Source organism: Neopsephotus bourkii, unplaced genomic scaffold, assembly GCF_033783945.1.
Source record: "Neopsephotus bourkii isolate Nb327-2 ecotype Australia unplaced genomic scaffold, CSIRO-AGI_Nbou_v1 NB_71, whole genome shotgun sequence".
NCBI classification, from domain to species: domain Eukaryota; kingdom Metazoa; phylum Chordata; class Aves; order Psittaciformes; family Psittacidae; genus Neopsephotus; species Neopsephotus bourkii.
In genome coordinates, this window is record NW_026900588.1 from 407,542 (window position 1) to 423,762 (window position 16,221).

At 40.1% G+C, this 16,221-nt stretch overlaps 1 protein-coding gene across 32 annotated transcripts in view; it reads left to right on the plus strand.

Annotated features, from left to right (window-relative positions):
* The window catches only part of NRXN1 (neurexin 1), a 678,625-nt gene that overhangs the window by 406,366 nt on the left and 256,038 nt on the right, over window positions 1-16,221 (plus strand). The window lies entirely within an intron of this gene.

Genomic DNA, 16,221 nt, shown 5'->3' on the forward strand with positions numbered 1-16,221 from the left:
TACTAAAAGCTGTAACAGAAAGCAAAACACCAGACTTTAGTTTAAGGATTTAAAGCCTTCTTTTGTCTCAGAGGGAGGGGAAAAAAGATAAACCCCCTTGTTGGTCCCTGATTAGGTTATACAGCTTCATTCTTCTTCATTTTCTCATCTCGCCTTGCTTCATTTGCACAATCATGCGATGTCATTTCCAAGCTTTGCAAAGTAGAAAACCAGATCTTGTGCTTAACCTTTGCGTGCCTTGTGCAAGACGACCTAGTTGCAGGCACCAGGTAGTTGGGATTGATTGGATTTCTTTTTTCCAGTGATTAGCAGTGGTAGCGTTAGTGGATAGGGTGGTATTGTTCACCTGAAAATTCTCACTGTGTGCTAAGTAGCTTTCATACTCAACTGCTAGAAAAGGCAGAGGGCACAGAAATGGCTTTTTGTTAATTAAAAAGAGGGAAGAGTTAAATGGCTGGTCTAATTCCAAACAAAACAAACCTAACCCTCCCCAAAGCCCCAAAGAGCCTGAGAAATTGAGGCCACCACTCTGTAGTGCACTGAGGCAGCCCAAGACTGAGAATGCTGCATGTTCTGTCCTGTATGTGCTTAAAGGGGAAAATGATGTATGTGTGTACGCATCCATGTATATGCTTATTATTCTTCCAATTTCTGCCAATATAAGAATATGCAAGCTAGTTGATTCTGTGTTTCTGTGATTATATAGGGGCTTGCTATCAGCTTGAGGGAAGGCTAAAAGAATGAGGGGGAAAGAAACGTGATTGTAGAGGTAGCCAGCTATAGTTCCTTAGGATGCATTTTAAAATCACTCCTTTGGCCAGTTTTTAAAATCATTATCTTGGACCCGGTTGAAGGGTGGTGGTGTAAAAAGCAAGCTTTCTCAGGAGAAACAAGCCTTGCTGGAGAAAATGAAGTGGTGGAGCTGGCACATAAAGACTTGGTAGGGAAGCTTGGGAGCCTCTCCAGAAGTTAAGTAGCTGATTTGACAAAATGAAGGATGTTCCATGTCAAAAGAAGACATTTTAGGATGTTTACTTGATAACTCTAAATGCTTTTGCTTTTCTGCCTTTCTCAGAAATTCTGTTATCTGACAGTGGTTTAAAGCATCTTAATTCCTGAATTCATTATTAGTTCTTCAGAGAGAGGTTCCCGTTTGCTTCTCTAAGCCTGACAGAAGCATTTCTGCTTCTGGCTGAGCGGGGTTGGACTCAGCTCCTGTAGAGCCTGTCACTGCCTGTCCAAGCATCATCAGTCAGAGGGAACTGGGTGATGGGTGGGAGATGCTTATTCCTTATCCAGGCATCTGAGTACCTTTCTCCAGCATCCCCAGTCCCTGCTTGGCTTGGCTGGGTGGGAGTGAACATTCCATTCTCAGGCTTGTCTCCTTCAGCATCAGCTCCATTCAGTTTTGCAGTTAACTGGAACAGTTATTCTGTTCTAGACTAGTGAGATTTTACGTAAATGTTGCAGTCTTTATGGTGACCTCCTATCTGCTCTTTTGTTACTTTGTCAGCGTTTCATAGCCTCGTGCCTGTTAAAAGTCAAGAAGAGCTTTTAGGGTCAATTAGTCGATCCCCCATAAAAGCGTTGCTCTCTAATATTGTGAATCAGAAGTGTCAAAGGAAGGAAGAACAATCCCTTCTTTGCCCAGGCATTCAATAAATGCCACCACAGACCTCATACATCCACACCCTCCTCCTCTTAGCCCTGCCACCCCCATTGTCTCAGCAAATGCTGTGATTTTATTCTTTCAGTTTTCCTTGAGCCAACTCAATTCCAGCTAATAGTATAAGTTAAGCTAAAAGCCCAGCGTGGCTGGATTTTTTCCACTTCTTTTGAAAAACCAAACAATAATGTTTCTGGAAACACACTTGTCAAGTAATTCTGTTGGGCTTTTGCTTAGCGGTATGATCTCATGTGGGTTTAGGGGACAGTATTGTCACAGAGACATAAACAGAATTCCAACCAAGCAATTACCTCACCCTATTAAACAAAAAGTAGTTCAGCACACAGTTTTTAATATGCTAAAATTTAAACATCTTTCAAGCTTGACCAAGTGATTTTTTGGCTTTGCTTTCTGACTCTCATTAAACTCAGGAAGGTGAGAGGTGGCTGAAAAAACCCAAAGTCTAATGACAGGAAAGAATAAGAAAAGAATTCTCTGAATCATGATATAAGCAATAAAGAGAAGTACAGAGAAGTAGGAGAGAGACTGATATTCACAAATGTAAGTCTTGGGCTGCTCAGCACTTGCTAGTGGTCTCTGCAGCACGTGCGCTCTCTGATGATTTATGTTCTCAGATCCCCTTGCTCCATTTAAGAAGGCAGCTATTGCTTCTATTGTTATAGCTGTGTCTACCATGCAGTCTTTTTGGAGGAGGTAGAGTAGCTCATACTGCAGTACCCTCTACATTACAAAACCATGGACTATCCGTGTCAAAGCCCACATAAAAGGGAAGAGATTGCAGCTTTGTCAATAACTAAACGAAGAAAGGTGGTTTCTTTAAGAATCTAGAAACATTGTGGATCATGTTTGGAGTGAAATTTCCATGTTCGATAAGTAAAAAGTTAAAAGTGTAGCCATATGGATTGCTGTCACCACCTTCATTCATCCCTTCCTTCTTGCTAGCGCCTCTTTAGTCTCTACTTGGGCCTTTTATGACCCCAAATTCTTCATTTCGTTACCAGATGACAAGCGCAGTGTGTCCATTTCTTCCTGCTGTTTCTCTTTGCTTTCAGGATCTTGTTCAGGCTGTTTTCTGACAAGTAAAAGTTGATGCTGGGTTTTCTAAATCTGCCAGAGTAGGAGCAAAGAAAGAGGTGATGAATGAAATCCAGTATGTGCATGTGCTTGAAAAGAAAAGGCAAAAATCGGGGGGGGGTGGGGGGGGTGGTGGCAGGGGGGAGGAGGATAGGATTGGCATGTTCACAGGGAGAACTCGAAGAGCTGTGCGGTAGTGTAGGGGTTGTGCATTTAAAGACCTGAGTTATCATGAACCTGGCAGGGATTTGACTCAGTGAGACTCATGACTGAGATAGAAGCCAAAGGGTTTAGGAGGAGTGGAGACAATCTGAAGCAAAGGTAATAGGGTACTGGGGGCTATTCCACATTAAGGAAGTGGTCATTTAGGGCAGAGAAGGGCTAGTCACCTTTGTGACTGAACAGTAGATGTTCGCATGTCCCATCCCTGGAAGTGTTCAAGACCAGGTTGGACAGGGCTTGGAGCAACCGGGTCTAGTGGAAGTTGTCCCTGCCCATGGCAGGGGGTTGGAACTGAATGAGCTTTAAGGGCCCTTCCAACCCAAACCATTCCATGATCCTATAATTTAAAAGGTTGAACAGAGCTGGTGAAAAGTGCTTCAGCAGCCAAGTTCATGAGCAGGGAGAAGAGTTTGTGGAAAGCAAGGGCTTTGAGTAAGAAAAGTTGGCATGTTTTAAAGGTGAGAACTGAGGTTGAGCACTGGGATGGTGTGTTACCACAGTATGTGCCCTCCTCCAGTCTTTCCTATCCAGAACGTGATGTGGCAGCAGGGATATGTGTATTGATCTCCTATGTCTGAGCTAGGCCAGCTTCTTCCTGTCTCTGCTTCACCACGAGGTTCATGTGCACTGGATTCATCCATGTTATGTCCATTCAGAGGGACTTCTGTAGGGGAACCAGCAGCTCCCCATTACTGAAGTACCAGACTGCAGGCTGAATCACTCAGCCCTTCTTTAAGGAGGGTTTCTGTTGAACTCTACAGCAGCTTTTGCTAAGCAAGACTAGCAGGACCAGAACTGCAACACTGCAGTGAAATCATTTATACCACCATTGTGAAAAATACCATCAAAACAGCTTTGAAAGGTGTGCATATAGATAGATTTCATCTTTGTAAGAAAACTGCAAGGGAAGACTTGTCAGTATAAGTAAGAATAATTTTATGGCCTTTTACTTCTTTTAAAAGATAAACTGGAATTGCTATTTCTGCATATAATGATAATAAGTATGTTTAGGGGTTAGGGCAGATGGCATTTTTCAGTTAGAATGTGCTTATTATGTTGCAGAAAAAGGGTTATATTTTGATTAAAGCGTCAAACATGAACGTTTCCAGATGTTCAGTGATTGTTACTCAATGTGATATTAGAAGTAGAAGTGAAAAAGTATCATCTTCATGTTATAATTGCCTTTTTTTAGAGATCTTTCAAGCCTGTTTGTGTATCACAATCTTCTTTTTTATGCCTTTCATTCACACATTTTCAAATACTTACTAGTTCTCCTGCTCTGAGTGCTTCTTACACCCTAACTGAGACATTTCCATGTTTTAAGACTGTAAAGCAGAGCAGCTTCTTCCATGTCTTTAAATTATATACATTTTATATCTCCCTTCCAGATTTCCAATATGCTCCATCAGTTATTATCCCCATCAGCTGCCAAAGTATTAACATCAGTTGGAATAAAATGAATAACAAAGCAATTTCAGCCAGCACAGTGGTTAATTGGCTGTGCAGTTAGATATGCATATTAGGAAGTGTGGTTTCTATGTTATTATTTCTGCCAGTATGGCTTGTCAAAGAGGTATGCAGTCATCTTCAGCAGTATTGTGGACAGTCTGGAGCACTGTAATCGAAAGTGGAATGTTGCCCATGGATTTCTGATAAGCATCTTTAGACAAGCCCTACTGCCTTAGTACACGCACAGCTATTGATTGATGCCGGTGCCTTTACAAGAGCTAAATAAATAACAACGCTGTTGTCACTTATCAGCAATACCACTTTTGCCTCCGCCTGTGGTAACCATGTTTTTCTAGATTTAAAGCATGTTTTATTGTCTTTTAATCAAATTCTCTTTGAAATAAGTTATCAGAAGAAATTAATTTAGCATTCAATACAGTGTGCTTCCTGCTGTTTCTAATTTTCCAAGATGGATTTTTTCTGATAGCAAGAAGTTGACTTGGCTTTAAGGGAAATTTCTTTCTGTCTTTTATTTTTAGTCCAGGGGAGAACTCTGTAGACAAAGCTCTGATGCCCAACTGCTATGCCCAGTATGAGTAAGCACAACCAATTCTACAGTCCTAGTAATTTCTAAGCTTTCTCTCACAGATGGGCATTACCATGGTTAACCATAGGATGAGATGTTTGATCATGATATTTTCAATGGATCATGTAATGTAGTTCACTGAAGTTAATCCTTTGTCTTCTCCTTGGCCAAAGCTTGCAAATTCTTCACTTTTCTGAGTAATCAAGATGACATTACTGACTTTTTCTTGTCTTTCCCCAGTATCAGTTAATTTACCTCTCTGTCATTAAATTTGATGTCCTCAGGTCCGCCACAGTACTTGTGTCAAATTTTTCTAAGCTAACAACTTCCTTTCCAGTTTGTAAATACAGTGTAGGCAGAGCTGATAGGTCTTGCTGAGATAATAGGTTGACTTGTGAATGTAGCTGTGATTATAAGTAAAATGAAACAATCTGATTTGATGAAAGTATATTATAAAAACAGTGCTGTTCTATAAAGTTAAATGTAACATAACGAAGAGAAGCCATGTACTCACTTATGCAGTGATGAGATTTGTTAACTACAGATGTAATTCGTCAGAGCAATAGAATTCCCCCTTAGTTGATAGAAAAACTGAGCCAGTGAAATAAAGAGGGAAAGGAGGAGGGGAGAAGTAGTGTTTCTGGATATCTCCCTGTAGAGCTTGGATGGGGTGGAGGGGAGGGTGTTGTGCTTAGGATCAGTCACCACCTCTGGCCCATGATTACAGATTCACTGTAGAAAACTGTAGCAACTTGGTTATGAATTTCTGTAACCACTAAGCGGATAAATCCATCAAAACAGCCCAAATGAAGCATGTAACAGGCTCGTGCACTGTAGGTAGGATCAGAGTCAAAAAGCTCTACCATTTCTGGGGCTTGGTTGATAAGAAAAATGTACACATACGGCAGATACATGGTGTCTGATCCTGAAGGCAAGACAAGGTTGAAGTAGGGGCAGGGTTTACCTGAAGAGGTGAGGACTGTGTGTAGCTTGGTTTTTTCTGTTCCATGTATTTGAACTGTAAATGGCACAGTGATGAGTCTTCCTTTTAAATACACAGATAGGTGTTTCTGAAGAGCTTGCTGCTCAGTCATGGAGAGGCAGGAAGTCTCAGCAGTAAAGATTTGCTCAGATCATTCTGCTGTTCTGGGGCCTGAGCGGGGGATGCCTCAGACACCTACTCAGAAATGACAGAAGTGTTAACTCTTTCTTTAGCTCTCTTTTACTGCAGCTGTATCTGCAAAGAAATGCCAAACATGCTTCTAAAGCAAGTTGACTGCTTTCCAAATATGTTCTTTTATCCCTGCATATCTGCAACTGAGTTAGGGCTTCTTTAATTTGCTTCATTAATTCAGCTCATTTGCAGTTGTAAAATAAAAAAGAGCAGAGAATGACTAGACTTGGAGAAACTTCAGAAAGCTCTGGGAAACTTTCTCCACCTTGAAGAGGAGTCAGATGTAGTCTTAATCCATGTTGAATCATTGGAGTTGGTTGGCTTTCTCAGTGACAGCAGCTCTAGAGCACTGGAAGGTAGGTGGAATGGCTTCAAACTGACAGAGGGGAGATTTAGATTAGACATCAGGAAGGAGTTCTTCCCTGTGAGGGTGGTGAGATACTGGCACAGGCTGCCCAGGGAAGCTGTGACTGCCCCATCCCTGGCAGTGTTCAAGACCAGGTTGGATGGGGATTGGAGCAACCTGGTCTGGTGGAAGGCATCCCTGCCCATGGCAGGGGGTTGGAACTGAGCGAGCTTTAAGGGCCCTTCCAACCCAAACCATTCTGTGATTCTGTCATTCTATGAGGAGCTACGAAGGAACTGAGGGCTTAGAAGACACTGTTTCTGATCATTAGCCTGGGCCTGATTTGCTCTTGTTGAGGTCAGGCACAAAATTTCCACTGCATGACCTGATCTGTTGTGCCTCTGTGATGTCTCCCATGGAGATAGCGCTTCTGATGTGGTCCCCCTCCGCCAAAACGACGCTTCTAAAGCTGTGAATGAAGCTTTGCAAAGAATAATGCCAACACATGTGTTTTAAAAATAGGTTTGCTGCAGTTAACGGATGTGTTCACTTTATTTCACATGACAAGAATTACAAGGGAGCTTTCAGCAAAAATAATTAATTGCCAATTTTATGGAAAACATGCGAGCATGAATTGAATCATGCTGTTATTTTGGGTTGGGTTTTTCTGTGCCCACAGAGAGGGGTTTAGGAGTTGTGGCAAAACAGCAGATGTGAGGTAAGCCCCTTTGGCTGTGTCTAAATGGATGGGTCCTAAAATCCTGGTGTTCCAGTTGGTCAGAACATGCTGTGGCTCCCATCCAAGCCCTCTCCTTCCACCCATGCTCTTCTCAGGCTAGTTTGTGTTTGCAGTTTGCTTTTCTGTGGATTTTAAATCCACCTGGGGCATACACCCCAACCTTGGCATTCAGAGCAGCCCTGAAATATGCAGGTCTGTCTTCCTAAATAATGTTATACCAGGTGAGGTTAAATAAAATATTAGATGGGCAAGGTGGGGGAGAAGTCTGCCATTATTTTATTACTTAGAAATCACGTAAGATTGAATCCAGAACTCTTTGTGTAATGGTGATTTTTAACTTCTGTAGAAATTTTCTCCCATTAGCTCATAAAGTTTGCTCTTCACTCAGCACAACTTGACAGCTTGGGCTGTTGTCTGACACGAAGATAGTAAAAATCACTGTACGGCATTTACAGGCAGAAGTTGGTGAAGAAAGAATAGTAACAACATTATTTTGCAGCAACATCAGCAAAAAACAAAGTGAGATGTTTGAATATCTTACTGTGCAAGACATTTCAAAACTGTCCTTAAGCATGCAAGTAAGAGGAGTCGTCGATCTGTGAGGAATAGTGGCTTGCAAATGTCTCAGACACTGAAGTTTCACTTCATAGCTGGCAGTGATTTCATGAGTTGTATGATTATCTAAATGAAAATGCAATTTATACCTAAGCGTGCAGCAGCTTAGTTTCTAAGAGCCTGAGGTCAGCAAAGGTAAATAATTGAATAGGGAAAAAACGTGATACATCTGCTAGATATCTATAGAGGCAGCTGCTTCAGATGTGGCAGTTATTAACAGTGATATAAATTGCAAGTGACTCAACTGAAGATTCCTCAGATCCTATCTATTTGTTGTATGATAAAATTTGCCTGTCAGTGAGCTTATGCCTTATACTTTGGGAAGGTGGGTTTCAGTGCAATATGTGTATCTCGTATGGCTTTTGCTGGCTCCTGGGCTAGCTACAAATGTCACTGTTTCAGTACAAGGTCACTGCTAGAGGCATGAGAAAGGCTGACCCTGAGCTGATCATAGCAAGTATGGTGAGAGTAAATATGTATGTCAGGATTTTGCAAACATTTTCCGTTTGTTTTAAGTCATTAACTTGATTTCTGCTGCTTATTTGATAATCACTCTCCTCTTTCTTCCTTTCTTCCAAATGCATAGGAGTAAGTTTACAATGTGTATAGTGTGTGGTGGTACTTTTGTGTGATGTAAGGGTGAGTTAATTGCCAAAGTATAGCTTGGAAAAAAGGAAAATCAGGGATAGAAAAGGAGCAGTCATTATTAATAAAGGATACTTAGTGTAAATCAGTTGAACATTGCTAAACCCCCCCTGTTTCTAACTGTCATGCCAAAAAGCGGCATACGTACCTTAACCCTTGTCCTGTGTGTGCACTAGTATAGAATCGTATAATGGTTTGGGTTGGACAGGACCTTAAGATCATCTAGTTCCAACCTCCCTGCCATGAGCAGGAACGCTTTCCACTAGACCAGGTTGTTCCAAACCCCGTCCAGCCTGGTATCTCTGGCACTACAGTGTATCTTGGCAATAGGCTTGTCTGGAATGGTTATTCCTGTTTCACAGGGAGGAGCTGGGACACAGTAAATCAGCTTCTCATTGGTGTTCCCTCTTGAATGGTTCAAAGAAATCATGAAGTGGTCAGATTGGCCATCGGAAAATTTCCTCTGTCTCTTGTGCACTTGCCCGTGATGTAAGAGACGTATCTGGGGCATGGCCAGAGTGTGTAACACTCTGTTGGCAATTGGCATAGCTTGAAGCAGATTCCACGCTGGTTTAGCGTATGCCATGCCTCAGTCATCCCTCCATAAGCAGTTCATTGGGTAGTGCTTGTTCCCCAGCTGTGTGTCAAACAAAAAAATGAGCGCAGCAGAGGTTAAGCATTATTCTGTCCAGCCTTTGCTTGTCAATGACTAGCCCTCTCCTTTATTTCAGGAGCATGCAGCTTTACCTATCTAAATGTGACAAGCATCTAGCCATAAGCTACACAGCAGCCTGAAACAGGAAAAGAATTAAACAAAGACTTGCTGAGTTCTGTATTGCTGTTTCATTCTGTTGTATTGTGCTAATACTGAGAGCTGGGACCATTAAAACAATGTAGTAGTCACTGAACAAATACCATCCTTCCTTCCTGGGGTGTGTAGGTCATACTGGGATTATCAGTTAATAGAACTGATTTGTGAAAAAGGGTGATGCAGAGAAATGGAGGAGGGGAAGAAGAAAAGGAAAATGGGTCGAGCAGGCAGAGCATACCTTTGTTCAAGGAAAACAGGAATATTTTTTCCCTGTGCAAATTTGTGATTTTTTTAACAGGGAATATTTTCTCAGTTATTTAGTTTGACTTTTATAGAGGTATTGTAATTATTTTAGATGTAGAAAAGGAATAAAATCTGATGGTTGTGTATGCCAGTACACCAAGCTTAGAGCTCTCGTGCCTTCACAGAGGAGACTTGCCTGTCTTTTGGTATAAGTCAAATCCTTCCAAACTCCCCGTCAGTGCTTACATTTTTGGGGCCATATGGGGGGCAGTTGCCTTAAATATTGTTCTCTGCCTGTCTTGCAATTCCAGTTGCTCATGGTATCTGATGTCTATTAAGTGAGAAGGGCAGTCATAATGCATTGAGTCTCGATTTGAACTGGTGGCTTCACATGGTGTCATTTTTTTTTTACAGATACTGTTTGCCATTTAAATGTTCCCTCTCCAGGAAATTGCTTTGGGTATTTGAATGTGGGCATCAGTAGGCAAGGTGCTTTCTCTCTATTCTGTAAGTGAATGTGAATGGGGTGAGGATTTTGTTCAGTGAAAACACATCTAGCTTTTTTTTCAAAAGGATTAGTTGCTTTAATATGTTACTGTAGGACTGTTAAGCCAATTAGCAGTTCATCAGAATGATTTCACAGGCCATTATTTGTGAGAATGACTGGGATGAGGCTTTTTAGATTGCACTGGGTCTGTGTGATTTACACCAATAGATGTGAAGAATCAACACAGAGGGAAGGTCAGCATTAACTTTCATAATTTCATGGAGTGTTTTTTTGATTAATACATCATGTCAGACCTCCTTTATTTCTTATCTTAGCAGATGCTTTATTTTTTAAAGTTTTATTTATATTATGATAGCATCTAGAAATTTCAGTCAGAGGTTGTGAGCCCATTGTGCTAAGCAGACGGATTGAACAGAAAAAGACAAGAAAGCTGGAGAAATAATCACTCTCTGCTGCTGACAGTACTCTCCAGGGTAGGTTTTGAAATAGCTCAAGAGTTGTGTAAAATTAATAAGCTGTTCCTCATGTACTGAAATCCTCTTTCATACTGCACTGGCATGAGGGTCTCTATAGAGAAGAAGAGGGGCTGCAAATAAGATTTGCTAGAAAACGGGGTTGAAGATTGTCTCTGAAAGTCCAGCTTTGACTCTGACTGGATTGGACAAATGCACTCTTAACAGTATGCATAAAAGTGGTGTGGGTGGAATTTGTCCACTACAAAACCTCTGCATCAATGAAGTCAGTTTAGTCCCTCAGAGCAAGGTTTATTAGGCATAAAATTTGAATCAGTGTCCTTTTGTTTCTTTAGCATCTTTATAATTTTCTTCACTGACAGCAGAAAGAGATGAGAAATCAGGGAGCATTACCCTTACCTAATAGAAATTTAATGTTAATGAGATAATTTAAGAGCTTTTTGAGGTACTGGGTCAATCTGTGTTCTGTGATGCGAAATCATGTTCCTTTGGACTCCAGCTTGGCATTGTGGCATGAAGTTTTTATTTTGTCATGGCATTAAAATGTTATTTTATACCGTAGAAAACCTGAAAATAAAGATGTAGCACTGCATCATAATTAGAAGGGGAAAAAAACCTATTACCTGTCACAGAGATAACTCTGAAATAATAAATACTACTGGCACATTTTACTGCTATCATAAATATTGATTCAGCACATGTCCATAGGCTCAATTTATTGCATCATATTCACTTAAATGTGTTTATGAAACGATCCTTCTGCACACACATACATTTTATCAAATTTTAGATTCCTTGATTAATGGCACAGACCTTTTTTGCAATGTGGCACAGTCTGTCACATCTCTAATCCAATTTGGAAGTAAAGGCATTCTTAGGTCTTACAGTAAGCCTATTCTTATTGTGAGAGTTACACCTCTTTTGCTTATTTTCTTACAGAATGGACAAAGATTTAATAGTGATGTATTTCCTAATAAACACAGTTGGAGGACAGCTTCTCCCATTATATTAGATATACCTTTGTTACATCTTCACTGGAACACATTAAGTATTTCTGGACACTCACTTAGCAATATATAAAATATTTTATTGTCTTCAATTTCATCAGAGGCATCAATCCAAATGTTCTGGGCTGTGTTGCATAATTGTCAAGGCATTAAATATGGGTGATGAAGGTACAGTAGTTAAAATTTACTGGTGTACATCTGATGTTTATAGATAACCCTTTTTAGGAAGTCGGGATGTATTGCCGTGTTCAGACATTCCACCTTAATTCCGAATCACTGTTGCATTGTCTCCTTGTTTTCTTTTGCAGTCAGTGAGCCAAAGACCCTGTAGAACATTTACCTTGGGATTTTAATTATCTGATCAAGTGTGTTAAATTCTGGTAAGGGTAAAACCAATCGCAATTTCTTAGTAAGTTCATGCTATATTAGTAGTTTGCTAGGAAATGGAAACCAAGTTTGTAGCAGGTTTGCAGAAGACACACTGGTTCCCTGCTTTTCCTTTGCATTTCAGACTTGGGGTTTGAGGTAGCTGGCATTTGGTGTAGCTGATCCAAAGTGTTGCATTTTGGCCAGTGAACTGGTTTTAGTTCTAATTTGAATATACATAAACGGTGGCAGATTAATTAATATGGTCCTGTGGGTAGTTCATTAATGAAGTTAAAATAACTTACCTGCTATCTAGTATTTTTCACAAGAGTAAAACAATGCAGATGAATACCATGTATAAATGCAGGTCCCATCCATCTAATTTAAATCATCAACTTCTAAAAATCTAGCTCCTATACATTGTATGACAGTAAAATGATCAACCAACAGTAATAAGCTCTAATAAAAGAAGAAAAAGAGAATGAGACTCACAGCTACAGGAAAACTCAGATGAGTGCGCTTAATCTTATATTGTAATCTTAAATACCATATGGAGGAAAAATCTCTGGCCTCCTGTTAACCTATTATTGGGAGACCATATGCACAAGAAACTCTCTCTGACATGACTTGATGATCTTAAATGGCTTTTCCAACGTAGTTAATTCTGTGATTACTTAGATATTCTGGAAATAAAATGATCTATGGGTTAACTTCAACACTGTGTGAGGTTTCCACATACTGTGTATAACATTAGTTACACTTGGTGGTTGAGTCAGACAGGTTCTTACCTAGTTTGTGCTGCTGTTGGCCACAGCTTTTGGGCCATCAGGCTTTGTTTCATTAAGCCTATGGAGGTGTATATACCAGCACATACAGAGGGATACTGTTGATTGTGGTCTAGCATGAGGTGCCAGAAATGTCTAGGTAAGATCTCTCCTAATAGAGGTGGTTAGAAGCTGTATTTTACAGTGTTTAATGGATTTACCTTCCAGGAAGATTGCCAGTTCAGCTTGATATCTAAATTGCTTTTTACAGCATTTGTGCTGGCAGATCTGTTGCAGATGCAGGACCCTTCAAATATCTGTGAGAGTTGTCTAATCAAAGGTGTGATTGAGCCATTAAATAAAATGCATTCTTCACTGTCATGAGCTTTGAAAGTAGACAAACATTACTGGTATGTCAGTGAGCTCATGGTCTGCTTCCAGCTTGACCAGCATCCCCAACTGGGAGCTGTGATGGAAACCTAATGTCACACAAGGCATAGGCAGTCACGTTTAATTTAGGAAAGCAGATAAAGAGCCTTCACTACAACTGAACTGCTGCTTCTTTTATGTTCTGGTGAATCACACGTAGCAATACAGACTTTAGCAAATAAAAACTATATGGTAAACACTGTTGCCAAGACAGTCAAATGAATTATCCATGAAGTGAAAGATGCACATCCTGAAATACTATCAGGTATTTTAGCAATTTAAAAGATGTCATTCTATATGCTGAGTATTTCTTTAATGCTTCATTAAATTGAGAAATCTCTATGTAAATGCTAATTTAATTAAAATGTCTTTGTATTTTAAATATAAATGAAAACAGCAGGCTAGAAGCATTGCTGAAAGTTTGCATGAACCTCTGCTTATGCATGATTTTTCTTATCTACTTCAGCATTGTCTTTTTTTTTTTCTTTAAACGAACAATATGCAAAAACATTTCCTGTCTTTTTTTCTTTTAAGACTTCTCATACCAGAATATATCTGACAGGGCACTTTTGCTTTCAGAATTAAAATTTCCCCCACAGATGCTTAGTAAGAATAACAAACCACTGCATTTTAACTTCGTAGGCATGACAGTGATACCAGTTGGCATTTAGCTGTCCCATATACTAATTCATGCATGTGAAACAGAACGATTATACTTACAATTTTTGGTCATTTACCCAGTTGCTATCAGGGAAAATTATTTTAAATGGAAAACAGTTATAAATTGATTTTTTTTTCCTTTTGCCAAAATTCTCTATTGAGAGAAGAAGGTAATTCACCTCCTATGTAAATCAGCTTTTCTAAAAAACTACCTACATGAAGAGAACTGGGAAAGTGAGAACATGCATGGGTTGATATAAAGACAGTTTAATAGGTAAATCAAAAGCTATAAACAAAAGCCATATGCACAAGAAAAGCAAAACAAGGAAGTTCATTCCCTACTGCCCATTGGCAGGTTCAGCCATCTCCAGGAAAGCAGGACTCCACACATAATGGTTATTTGGGAAGACAAATTGCTGTAACTCCAAACATTCCCCCTTCCTCCTTCTTCCCCAGCTTTATAAGCTGAGCATGACACCATATGGGATGGAATATCCCTTTGGTCAGCTGGGATTAGTTGTCCTGTCTGTGTACCCTCTCAACAGCTTGTGCACCCTCAGTGGCCTTGCTGGTGGGGTGGGGTGAGGAGCAGAAAAGCCTTTGGCTCTGTGTAAGCTTCCCAGCAGTGATGAAAACATCTCTGTGTTATCAATACTGTTTCCAGCACAAATCCAAAGCATAGCCCCTTACCAGCTACTGTGAAGAAAATTAATGGTACCCCAGCCCAAACCAGCACACATTGCAAGCATTAAGACAATGCTGTTACTCTGCATTCTGTCTAAGTGTTATAAGACACTAGTGTGAGACATCCCTGCCCATGGTATAGGGGACTTGGAACTAGATGATCATAAGGTACTTTCCAACTCAGACTATTCTATGATCATATGAAACCCTCCAAAACCAAACTGATGTAGGTATTCCAGTGAAATGTTTAATGAGCCACATTCTGATTGCATGTATCCATAACAATTAGACCTCATTGACTTGTGCTTAGAGTCTCTTGTCTTAGCTTGAAAAGCTGTCCTTGTTTATAAAGGTGTGATTTTAGCTGTAAGTCCCAAGTAATTGCCTGAGTGCATTCACATGGAGTATCTGACTGACACGACTGGTGTTAAGCACAAGAATGGGAGCAGAGATCTCTCCGTGCGTTGCTGCACTCTCTATGGCACCTCTGGGAAGTCAGTTTTATTATCAGTTGTTCTCAGGCTCCTCGTCTGTAAATGAAGATTTCCCCTCTGCCTCCTATAGGGCTGGTAGCAATCTTGAGTAAAACATTTTGTGAATTCATGGATAATGCATAGTATTCTGTAATTGTTATTTAAAAAGGGATTTACATGTATTGCTCTTAGGTGAGGCATTTACAGCATTGTCATCTACTGCTTTAAAATATGGTAAGTAAGTCAAAGGGTCAATGACAGCATCAGGCTATTTTTCCTCAGAGATTTTAATGCCTTGTTTAACTCTGTGGCAAAAATCTCCCATTTCCACTTGTAAAAAGCTTTTTTTTTGTCTAACAGGAGAAGGCTGCAGAATGTTGTAAAATATGAATCTGGTTAGTCATGTTGATCTCCCATGTTTTAGGTGTCTGTGGGAATGATGAAGTAAATACTCTGCTCATAAAATTCCCACTGATACACAGCCATGTTTGAGGCATCGGGCAGAATTTAAATGGCTAAATTATGGCTGAGTTGGTTAGAGGTAAACCTGTAATTGCAGCACAGAGCAATAATGACAAATAATTACTGCTTCCAAAGGGAGGCAAATATTCAGCATTTTTTATGCGCTATTAGTGCTTGTGTAGAGTGGGCAGAAGGATCTCCTTATCTTCATTCCCCTAGCTTGGGAGATTCTATCTATATCTATCTATATTCTATCTATATCTATCTATAACCTAAAATTCTTTTTGACCTTTTTCTGCTTATGTTCACAGTCAGCTTTTGTGGTCCTGTGTATTTAACACAATACCCTGCATAGAAGATATATTGTTCTGATATTCATGTAGCAGAAGAAACATGGAAGTGTTGCCCGTGTCTGTTCAAGGCTCGTTTCCATGCTAGTGCCAGAAAAAGTGATTTTTCCACAGCAAATAGGTTAGAAAGTACTGGTTTTGGGTTCCATAATCAAGACAAATACAACTGCCTGTTGCCATGCACCATATATTTTCCACATTATAATAATGGATGCACTGCTGCCACCTGCTATGTCAGGGCTTCCAGCTAATTGGAATAAGTTATGTGTGTTCCAGTTACTTTTACGGTCTATAAAAGGCTGCTTTGTCCTAACCTAGATAATAATTTTTGATGGATTTCCTTATGGTAGCAGGTACTGCTGTACTCTGGTGAGGACCATTGTTTTCCACAAACACAGGTGTTTTCTGCACATATCAAGGTTTTAGAGATGATTCTTTCTACTTAGTGTTATGC